Source organism: Chinchilla lanigera, unplaced genomic scaffold, assembly GCF_000276665.1.
Source record: "Chinchilla lanigera isolate Chin_1 unplaced genomic scaffold, ChiLan1.0 scaffold00128, whole genome shotgun sequence".
NCBI lineage: Eukaryota > Metazoa > Chordata > Mammalia > Rodentia > Chinchillidae > Chinchilla > Chinchilla lanigera.
Genome location: NW_004955529.1, coordinates 821,236 through 833,697, shown reverse-complemented (window position 1 = coordinate 833,697; position 12,462 = coordinate 821,236).

Here is a 12,462-nt window from a genome sequence, read left to right as displayed (position 1 = left end):
AACAAGTTTAGGGGAACCCTTGAATTTGTTCTTCTTATGTGAAATGGGGTGTCATAATGTCAGGATTATTGTGTTGCTAATAATTATGTTTCCGGAGCCCTCAAATCTGTTGGGCAGGTATTGTTAATCCCATTTCATGGACGAGCAATCTCAGGTATAGGAAAGCAAAGACATCTAATGGTCATACTGTTAATAAATGGCAGGATTTACACTGAGATCTCTTCCCAAAGCCTGTGATTTTAACTATTGTATGTACCATTTCTGTTGGACTAGTTTTAGTTCTAGATCTGTGAATTTTGCTGAGTGACTTCGGCTGATTATCCTTGAATTCAGTTGTCTTTATCCGTGCCACACTGAAGTTGAACATTAGATGACTTCTAAGGGCCTTCTAAATTTCTTGTTTATCCTTTCTTTATGCGTCTTCCTAATCTCCAAAATATACTTCCTGAGTCTACTTTCTTAACCCTGTGGCCAACGGGTTAATGTTACTTAGACAGACACATACCCATATGAACTGCTTTGGGAGGCTACAGTTCTCACAAGGAAAAGGTTACTAAATGCAGTTTAGAAAGTGTAAAATGTGATTGGAAAGATAGACTAATGGCATGACAGTGAGGAGTTCAATGACTTGTTTCTCAGTTAAACTGACAGTATCTTTTAAAACCACCTGACTAGAAGTGGTCCTAAGAGCAAACATGAAATACAAGAAGCATCTATTGAAGAAAATCTACAAACATTCATTGAGGTGATAGCACACGCCTGTAATTGCAGCAGTCCGGGATGCTGAGGCAGCAGGCTCACAAGTTCGAGTCCAGCTTGGAAAACTTGGTGCGAACCTGTCTGGGGATGTAGCTCAGTGTGAAGGCCCTGGGTTCCACCCCTGTTACCACCGAAGACAGGGACAGAGGGAGGGAGAGAGAAATGTACTTGAACCAAGTACCGCTGTCCCTTTGCTTCCCACTTTAGGCTGTTGCAACAAAGAACAGAGAGCTCCCTCTCCTCTCAGGTCTCAGAGTTTTTCTTCCTGGTAGGAAAGCATCAGTAGTCCTCATTCCTCTGCCCCCAGCTAATATTGCTGAAGCTCAGTCCCAGTGGTTGAAGTTGACAGATGGTGGCTCTGTCTTCCCATCCCCAACTCATGGAACAGAACTATTGTAGGCTTAGATGCAACATCTTGATTTATCCTAGTCACAGCTCATAAAGTGGTAGTTCCATGCTAGGAGACCTCAGGCTGCTGCCCTGCTCCCACTAAAAGTTCCTGTCCTACAGTTGGGGGTGCTACTGGGAAAAACTTCTTCCATTGTCCTCATCACCAATTGCACAACCCTGGCTAAGACGGTTTTCCGTCTCTTTCCGAAGGAACTAATTTCATTTCCAGCAGGAGTATAAGAGCTCTTAAGAACAGTGGAAATTGAGGAGAAAAGAGGAAATTGAAGCTAGAAGTTAAATGTATACAAGCTAGTTTGCAGAGGAGAATCAGGAAATAAGACAGTTGGGAAGAGCATTTCTAGGCTCAGAACAAATGAAAAACAAACCTATTCCTTATGTAGTCCACTGATACAGCACTTGACTCGTATGTGTGAGGCTCTGGATTCATTCTCCGGTACCACAAAAAATAATCTTTAATAGCTAGAATTTGACTATTCATTTATAATTTATGCCACAGGACAATTTAACAATCAGCCTGTAATTAATTGTAATAGCTGGTGTGGTCAAAGAAACTGGAAGAGATTTGCTACCCAAACCACTGATCTCCTGGGATGACCAAGGGCACACCGGATAGCGAGACTTCCTGGGGAGCAAAATCAATTTATTACCAGCTAGAAGATGAAACAGACTTAAACAAAATAACCCATAAACAGGGAAATAATACCAAGCGCTAGATTCGAGAAGGTGTCATTATACATATTTGCTACAATATATCATCTATAAAATCAGTTTCTAACAAAAGAGGTTACAAGTTATGGAAAAATGAAAAAATGAAAATGAAGTGCCAAAAGTGGCAGAGGGAAATAAACCCATATAAGTATCAAATTTAAGTGGGTTGAATAATAAAGTCATGAGGCAGACGCTAAAAAAAATCTTTAAAAATCCAACTCTGCTATCTACAGAAACTTATTCGGATTCAGTGATACAAATAGGTGGACTGTGAAAGGACAGCATAAGACATGATGTGATCTAAATACCCAGGGAATGCTTAAACAAAAAATTATATTAGGAGATACGTTGCTATTAATCCTCCAGCCCTCCCACTTGCCTCTGACATCCCATCATTCTTGCCCCTTTCTAAAGCAGATCTGGAAGTCCTTGGTTCTTGCTTTGGAAAGTGTGATTTAAAAAGGCAATGAATGCTCCTAATGAGTGCTGTGTAACAGAAAGGCACGCTTGGAAACATCATGGTCTGTTCACGTCCACCTTATTCATCAGTCCTGGTACCTTGCAGTTTCTGGCTCTTCTGCAATTCAAAATGACCATGAAATGTGAACATTTGGAATCAGTTTAGGACAGGCGACTAGGACAGCACAACTAAAGACACTCAGTGAAAGAAGACCTCCAGAACTGCTTTAGAAAGTGGAAATAACAATGGGATAAGTGTGTTTGAAGCAAGGTGTAAGGTCTTTTATTGTAATATTTTTAAAAATTTACACATTTGTTATATTTTTTAGTCATACCTCACACTATGGAAATAGCAACCATAAAAGTAGGATATTATAAAATAAGAAAAATAGATTTTAAAATTGTTATTGTTATTAGAGATAAGGAGTTCTAGTAATAAGGAGTTCTAGTAATAAAAGAATCTCTCCCCAGGCAGATAATGCAGCCATTAATATATACCCACTTAACAAGAAAGGGCTACAATACATGGAGCAAAATGACAGTTGGAGAGAGAAGTATTTCAGCAATAATATTTAGGGACTTGGTATCTCACTTTCAGTAATAGGACAGGTAGGAAGAAAACCAACAAGGATGTGCTCTACAAGGCTTCAAAAATGTAATACTCCAACTAGACCTAACATATAGAGCACTCTACCTAATAAAAACAATATACATTGTTGTCAGGTGTACATATCCTCTGGAATATATTATAAGGCAAGCTTTAATAGATTTTAAAGCTAAATTTCACGTTTAAAGTGAGGCAAAATGTTCAGCTACCACAGTGGAGTGAAATTAGAAGTCAAAAATAGTAGGACTTCTAGGAAGATGATGGAGAGGTAAACAGCAGCAAATTGGCTTCTCTAAGATTTGGAATCCAGACACTGGAGTGTGACAACTTGGGGAAGAAAAGAAGGAACAAGTGGGTCCCTGGACCCCAGGAAGAATCTGAAGGGAAAGTTGAAGCCCACAGAGAAAGTAAAGAGACAGACCCCAGTGCAGGAAAAAGCAGTGACAAACTGTAGTTTCTCCCAACACCTGACTTGAAGCATGAGAGAGGAGGCTCAAATCTACAGACAGAGTGATGGCAGGTGACTCCACAGGCCTCCATAGAGAAACACACTAGTGGAATGGAGCACTGAATGCTGTGAACTACAGCAATTGGTGAGTGACTCTAGTCCAGTCATCACCTAGAGAGAGTGGTTGGCCAGGTGCCATTTTAGGGAGGGTCCAGTTGAACCTGGGATTAGGAGCAGCACTGAGTTGGATTCCTCCGAGGGCTCCCAGGGGCTGGGGATGCACCATTAGGAGATGGTCAGTTAGCCAAAGCCAGGTTTGCAAGAGATACCCATCATACTGTAGGCTGAACAACTCAAGCCTCAACCCCACAACCAGGCTTAAATTCTGTAGAGTTGAAAGCAGTAGAACCAGTACCATGTCCTATACTTGCTGCAGGCTTTCTGGGATTATCCAGCACCCCATCCTAATCCTACTGCAGGCTAACTGGGATCATCCTGCATGGATCTGGGCTCTGTATGCTTTCTTTGTTTACCAGTGATAGCAGAGACACACCCAGAATTCGACACTACCACAAAATTATAGACCCCGGAAGAGAAGAAGCTTGAATGCACAGAAATACTTCTTTTTTCCTCCTCTTTTATTTTGTCTTTTTTCCCCTTGATTGTTTGTTTTCTCAGTTGCTTTTCTTGCTGCTGAGCCAAAATACCCAACACCCATGAATTAAGAAAGGAAAGGTTTATTTAGCTCACAGTTTGTAGAGGTTTCACTTCAGAGTTGGCTGGCTCCAAGGCAAGGTGGCATGGCCAAATAAGCAGCAACCTCTCTACACTAATAAATTGAACAGTTAGGATCTTACTATAAACTCAAAAGCCAAAAATCTGTCTATACTTAGATATCTCTGAAAAGTACTCATTTCATAAGGTCTCAATAGTAGTAATGAAGCTAACTACCATAAGCAATTTACAGGCATCGAAGCAGAAAACAAATTTTAAAAATAGGAAATAAGAAGACACAAAAGCAAGATGCAACATGAGAAATCTAGTTCACCCAAGGAAAGTAAAAGGGAATTTAGGTAGAAGAAATCAAAAGCCACTCAGCTAAATTTTCGGATATGGCAGTAGCAAATGTAACAAAGTAGGTGAATGAGGATCTGAAAAAAAATTGAAATCATTTCACAGATAACTAAAGAGATGGAGACCCTAATAAATGATAAACTTAGTGAACCTAAAGTTGATAGAAATTTTTTAAAAATAGAGGATTTTAGGAAAGTGATGGAAACAATATCCAAAAATATGCTACATAGAAGAAGCACATTTAACTCAAAAGGAATTCATAGAATGAAAATCAAAGAGTGGAAAACCATACTCCATGTGTCAGAAACCAGAAAAAAGGCAGGGATGGCTAATCCACTTGAGACAAATTGGTTGTTAAGCCAATACTGATCAAAAGAGACAAGGAAGGTCACCACATACTTCTTAAGGTAACAATCCAAGAGTAAGAGCTAATAATCATAAATATATATGCACCAAAACCCAATACACACAGCTATATAGAATATTTTTGAATATGAAGAACACAGGTAATTACTAATAGAAATTTAATGGGGCACCTCAATACTCCACTGTCACAAATAGATCAAGACAAAAAAATCAACAAATAAATATCAGAGCTGAACCAACCCTTGGAACAAATGCACTTAGTAGATATCTAAAAGTGTTCCAACCAACAACAGAATACACATTGTTTTCAGCTGTTCATGGGACTTTCTCCAATGTAGACCCCATATTAGCTCTTAGCACATGCTTAAGTAAATGCAAAGGAATTAAAATTATCCCATGCACTTTATCAGATCATAGTGCATTAAAACTGGAAATGAATGGCAAAAGAAATCACAAAAACTCCATAAATACACAGATTTTAAATGGCATCCTCCTGAACAACTAATGGGTCCCAGATGAAATGAAAGAAAAAATTATAATTACAATTACACAAAAAATTAAAATTAAACAATAATGCCAATACAAAATTGTGGAACATGGGGTACATAAAAGCCATCCTATGAAGAAAATTGTCTTAGTTACTTTCTTTCATTGTAGAGACAAAATACCTGATGCCCAGAATTAAGGAACGAAAGATTTATTTAGCTCACAGTTTGTAGAAGTTTATACTCAGCTGGCTCCAAGGCAGAGTGGCACATGGCAGAGGGCAACAGTTCATGATGGCAGAATGGAAGACAGCAAGAGGGAAAAGCCGAGTGTGGCAGAGAGCAAGCCTCTTTCCCTTCCTTATATTGTATACAAGCTACCCACCCCAGGGTGGGTGTAGCACTCACACCCACGCCATTGGACCATGAGTCAATCAAAAAATCTAGAAGCTGACTCATGACTGTATGGGGAGGGGGCTTTGGGGGGACATCTAGACACAAAGTAAAACAAAAATATATAGTGGTGAATTCCCATATCAGGAAAAAAGACAGCTCAAATAAACAACTTAATTTTGAACCTCAAGATTGTAGCAAGAAAGGAAGCTATACCCAAAGGGTGTACAAGGAAGGAAATTAGATCAGGGTGGAAAGTAATGCAAATGAGACTTAGAAAACACTACAAAGTATCAATGAATTAAAGAGTTGGTTCTTTGAAAAATTAAATGAAATAGACAAACTCTTAGCCTACCTTTTCAAAAAAGTTTTAAATCTATGGAATTATGAATGAAAAGGGTGAAAACAACTGATCATGCAGAAATTCACAATATTTGGAGACACTGTACTCTAATAATGTGGAAACTGCAGAAGTCATGGACAGATTCCTAGATACATATGAATTACCAAAAGTAAATAATGAAGATATAATAATTCTAAATAACCCCATATTAATCAATGAAACTGAAGAGGTAATTTAAAAACTATAAACCAAAGCCCAGGTCCTGCTGGATTCACTACTGAATGCTTCACGAAATTTAGAGATTTAATGCCACTATTCCTCAAAGTCTTTAATGAAATTGAAAGGGAAGCAATACTCCCAAAGTGATTCCTGGAAGCAAGCAGTACCCCGATTTCAAAACCAGAGAAGTGTCCAATCAGAGAATAACTACAGGCCAATCTCTGGAATGAACATAGATGCAAAAATCCTCAATAAGATACTGGCAAACTAAATGCAGCAAATCAAGATCATACACCATGACCAACTAGGAGTCATCCCAGTAATACAGGAATGGTTCAGTATACAAAAATTAATAAATGTAACACACCAATTAACAAAGTAGAGAACAAAAACCACATGATCATCTCAATAGATGCAGAGAAAGCATTTCAAAAAGTCTAACACCCACTCATGACAAAAAGAGCCCTACAGAAAATTGGAATAGATGTTATTTATCTCAATCTGATACAAACCATCTATGACAAACTAACAGACAACATCGTACTAAATCATCAAAAACTGAAAGCTTTCATTATAAAATGAGGAACAAGACAAGAATGTCCACTATTGACATTCTTATTTAGTATATTTCTGGAGACATTAGCTAGACTAATTAGAGAAGAGTCAGAAATAAACAGAATAAGGATAGGAAAGAAAGAGCTTAAATTATTGTCATTTGTGGATGATATGATATTCTACATAGAAGACCCCCAAAACTTCACCAAAAGAGTTTTAAATTTAATAACCAAATTCAGTAGCATAGCAAGATACAAGATCAGTACTCAAAAGAGTCGAGAGCATTCCTGTACAAAAATAACAAGCTCACTGAGAGAAAACTTAGGGAAAACAAACCTTTCATTCTAGCATCTAAAAGAAATAAAATATTTAGGCAATCTAATGAAGGAAGTAAAAGATGCTTACATTGAAAAACTACAGTATTAAAAAAAAGTCAAAGAAGATATCAGAAAATGGAAAGATAGCCATTGTTCTTGGGTATGAAGCATCAATATAGTGAAAATGGCCATACTCCAAAACTGTTATACAGTTCTAATGCAATTCTGATCAAAATATCATTTGCATACCTCAGAGAAGTAGAGAAAACATTCATAAAATTCATTTGGAAACAGAGGAGACCTAGAATGCCAAAAGCAATTCTGGGCAACAAAGGCAAGGCATGGTGCATCACATTCTCTGACTTGAAAGCCACAGTGATAAAAATAAAATAATAATATAAAAGCAAACAGGCCAGGCATGCTGATACATGCCTGCAATCCCAGCACTCAGGAGGCTGAGGCAGGAGGACCATTGTGAGTTTGCAACCAGCCCAGGCTGAAAGTGAGCTCAATGCTAGCCTGAACTGCATAGTGAGACCCTTTCTGAAAAAGACAAAAAAAAAAAAAAAAAAAAAAGAAAGGCAAACAGACCTGAGGTTTAATGGAACAGAAGATGCAGAAAGAACTTCAAACACATAGCTATGCTATCCTTGACAAAGATGCAAAGAATCAACAACTGGGATCACATCATATTGAAACCCTTTTGCACAGCAAAAGAAGCCACCAAAAGAGTGAAGAGACAATCCACAGAATGGGCTAAATATGTTACAAGATATTCCTCAAACAAAGGACTACCCTTGAGAATATATAAAGAATGAAAAAAAAAAATCAGACCCCCAAATTAAAAAACCCAAACCAAAAATGGACAGTTGGTGTGAAATGACTACACACTTCTCAGATGAAAAAGTACAAACAATAAATAAATTAAAAATGTTTACCATCATTTGTTATTTGAGAAATGGAAATTAAAACAACACTGATTTCCTTTTTACTCCTGAAGGAATGGCTATCATCAAGAAATTAACCAATAACAAATGCTGGCAGGGCTATGTTGAAATAGGAACCCTTCGCTGTTGGTATGAGTGTAGACTGGTGCAACCAGTGTGGAAATAAGTGTGGAGGATCCTCAAAAAAATAAAATCAGAGTTTCCATTTGACCCAGCTATTCCCATTCTTGGTATCTTCCCAAAAGAATTGAAAGCATCATGCAACTGTAATATATGCACAAGCATTTTTATAGCAGCACAATTTGTAAGAGCTAAATCTTGGAAACAGCGCAGATGTCCATCAACAGATGAATGGATAAAGAAAGTGTGGTTTTAATATACGGTGAACTAGTACTCTGCCATAAAAAAGGATAAACTTGAGACATTTTAGGTAGACTGTTGTACCTTATTTCCATGCTTTTAAATGAAATAAATGGGGCACACATTTTAAATTTTGCACTGTTTCCTTGTGTGAGAAACCGAAAGGGTAGATAAGATCCAAAATGGATGATAGATGTTGAGAAGTAGGAATAAAATATTCAAATGGGAAGGGCAACAAGGGAGTGGGGAGGAGGAAGAGAAGAAATGGAAAAGCAAAGTAATTTTAGTATATGTGATGGCAAAACAAGTATTGGAAAAGGAAAAAAAAGAAAATCAAAGGGAAAGTTAGAAATAAAGCTTTTGTAAATAAGGAGAGGAAAGAAAGGTTGAAGGAAGATAAGGGCAATGAGGAAAAAAGAATCAAGTTATATTATGTACAAGTACAAATTTCCAAAAGAGTACCAATAAAAATTTTAAAAAGTTAGTCCTCTTAGAAATTTACAAATATGTGGAATTTCAACAACATACTTCTTCATGATCAACAGACCAAAGAAATCAATAATAGATATACCCTGACATGAATACATATGAAAATGTCCCAAGAATTATGAGATCATCAACAGTAATGCTATGGGGAATTTATCATTATAGTGTAAATACTTATATAAAAAGTTGTCAAATCAATAACCTAGCTTTGCAGCTTAGAAAATTGGAAAAAGAAGAGAAAATTAAAGCTAGCAGAAGAAAGAAAATAATAAATATAAGTTCTCAAATAAAGCACTAAAATGATAGAATATTAGTAAAAGAAAATTGTCTGGAAGTCCAATGTCAAAGTGCTGAGAAGAATGACCTCCTCTAAGGTGTTACTCTAACTTACAAATGGGTGAAATCAAGAGACAAGAAATGAAAAAAGGGGTGTACTGGTGTCTCATAAGAACACCACCACCACTGATATTATACTAGAGCCCCATTCTTATACCTTCATTCAATTCTAATTATTTCTAAAAACCTTATCTCCAAATTTGTTCACTTGGAGATGAGAGATTGGAGATCTTGAGTGAATTTAGGTGAGGATATAATTCAGTCTATAACCAACAGAATACAAATAAGATAATTTAAATGAAATGTACAAATTTCCAGAAAGAAATACTACAATTAGCTAAAATAAGTGGAAATTCTAGATAGATATTTAACAAAAATATTCAAGTAGTAATTTTTCAACTTCCTTCAAAGAAAATTCCAGTCCTAGATGGCTCTACTGATGAATTCTACCAAAGTCTTAATGAAAAGTTAACACTAATCTGTAATGAACTACAGCACAAAATAAAAAAATACTTTCCAACTATCTTTGATGCCAATATTACATTAATACCAAATCTGACCAAAATATCATAAGAAAGTACAGAGTAATATTCTTTTTGAGCATAGAAACAACAAGAATCAGGGGGCTGGGGATTTAGCTCAGCGGCAAAGCACCTGCCTCGCAAGCGGAAGGTCGTGAGTTCGGTTCCCGGTACCAGAGAAAAAAACAAAACAACAAGAATCAAAAATACTAACAAGGAAAATCCAGTAACATAGAAAGTACATGCATCATGACTAAATTAGGTTTTTCCTAGGAAAACATGCAGTTTTAAATTGGAAAATCAATTAATGTAATATACCACACTAATAGAACAATAAAAATCACATGATAATGGCATTAGAATGAGGAAAAAATTTACAAATATAAAGCCATTTAAAATTTTAAAAACCTTGAGGAAATTAGGTATGTAAGTGAACTTCCTCAAGCTGATAATGAATATCTATGTAAAACCTTTAATTAATCTCATACTTAATTGTGAAATTGAACAGTTTTCTCCTTATGATGAGGGTATGCAATGAAGACCAAGATTTCTGCTGTCACTACTTCTATGGAGGTTTTAATATGGGCAACTGTTTCAAAAAGAAAAAAATAATAAAAGACATTGAGAGTGGAAAGGAAGAATGGATATTATCAATATTTGGGGATATCATGATCTTGCATAGTGAAAATTTTAAAAGTTATATAAAAGCGTATTAAAACAACTGCATGTACTAAGTGTGTGTGATGCATCAAGATAGAAAAATCATGTATAATTCTATATCCTAGTAGAAAAATTTCCAAAAAATGAATTCACAGAATCTATCCTATTTACAGTAGCATAAAAATACTTATGAACAAGGTTAGTAAAGTAAATGCAAGAAGGAAACACTGAAAAAATATAAACCATTTTTGAAAGAAAGTCAAGACCCCTTCATAAATTGAAAGAAATTCCATATTCATGTTTTGGAAGATAGTTAAAATAACATGCTCTAAAATGAACTACAGATTGTAACAGTCTCTCAGCAAATCACAGCTGGCTTTTTGCGGGAACTACAGAATTCATAGAAGTGCAAGAAACTCAGAATAGCCAAAATACTCTTAAAAAGAAAACAAATTTGGAGGATTCATACTTCTTCAAATTCAAACCTTACTAAAACTGACTCTCAGAAGTGTGGTATTGACATACATACAGACATATAAATCAATGGAATAGAAATGAGAATCCAGAAATAAGCTCACATGTAGGTTATCAATTGATTTTTGATAATGATGTCAAATAATTCAATGGGAGTAAGAATAATTCTTTCAAAAATAGTGCTGGGAAAAAAGGATATCTATGAGCAAAAGAATGAATTTGTATCACTACATCACACCATATGCAAAAATTAACTCACAGTGCATCAAAGACAAAGAAAAGACCTAAAACTATAAAGCTGTTAAAAGAAAAGTTAAGCATAAATATTTGTTAGGTTAGATGCTTGCTTTTTGGCTATGATGGTTAAAGCACATGCAAACAAAAATGTAAAGTAGAATTTATCAACATTTATGCCTCAAAGAACACTATTAAGAAAATTAAAGATAACCCACTGAAAGGAGGAGAATATTTGTAAATCATGTATCTGGTAAAGTACTAGTTACCAGAATACATATAAAGAACGCTTATTTATATCTCAAAAACAAAAAGAAAAACAACATATTTAAAAAATACATTGAATAAGTAACATTCCAAACAACATAAATTAATGACCAGTAGTCACATGAAAAGTTTTCCAGGATCATTGTCTATCAACATGGATACATGGATTATTCATCAAAATGAAATGTGTTACTACTGATATATGCCATGTAAAATGGCATATATTGTGTAATTGCATGTATATGAAATGTGCAAAATAGGCAAATATGCAGGGATAGAAAGTAAATTAGTGGTTCTTTTGATCTAGAGTGGAAGGGTCAGATGTAATAAGAGGAACTGTGTTTCTTTTGGGGGACACAAAAATATTCTATAATTAGATCACAGTACTATTTGTACAGTTCTGAAAACTATTGAAATTTACCATTTCAGACAGTGAACTTTATAGTATAAATTTATCTTGATGGAGTGTTAAATGTATAGTGTTTTGAATAAGGATAAGCTAATAAAATCAGACTCTTTAAAGTTAAAAAACCTTCTTGATTAACAAGTCTAGTCGATTTTAGAATCTTTTAAGTATTTTCTTTTACATCTATAATTTAAAAATTAAAAATAAAACAGAAATGACAATTTAGAGGAACATCCTGTTTTTTGATACTTTGTTAACATGTATTGTCTCTACAACTTCCACCACATCTCAGTCAACTACCTATTATAATGTGGAAAATATATGAATAGTATCCAGAACTGGCCACTACAAGTAATTTGTTGAAGGATACTTGTTTGTACCAATCCAAAATGACTTGATATTTGAGATCCTAACCTGAGTTTATCATGATATAGTTTAAATATGGAGATCCAGTCCCATAACTGGAAAGCTACTGTGAGCTGTGGCACCATTTATATCTCTAGCTTCCTGGAGAATATTGCAGGGTCATCACTTATAGCAACACCAAAACCTTAAATGAGTTACTCCTATTTCCCAATCTTTGGAAATATGCAAGAAAAGAAGTGTTCTTCCTTTGTCCTGTAATAT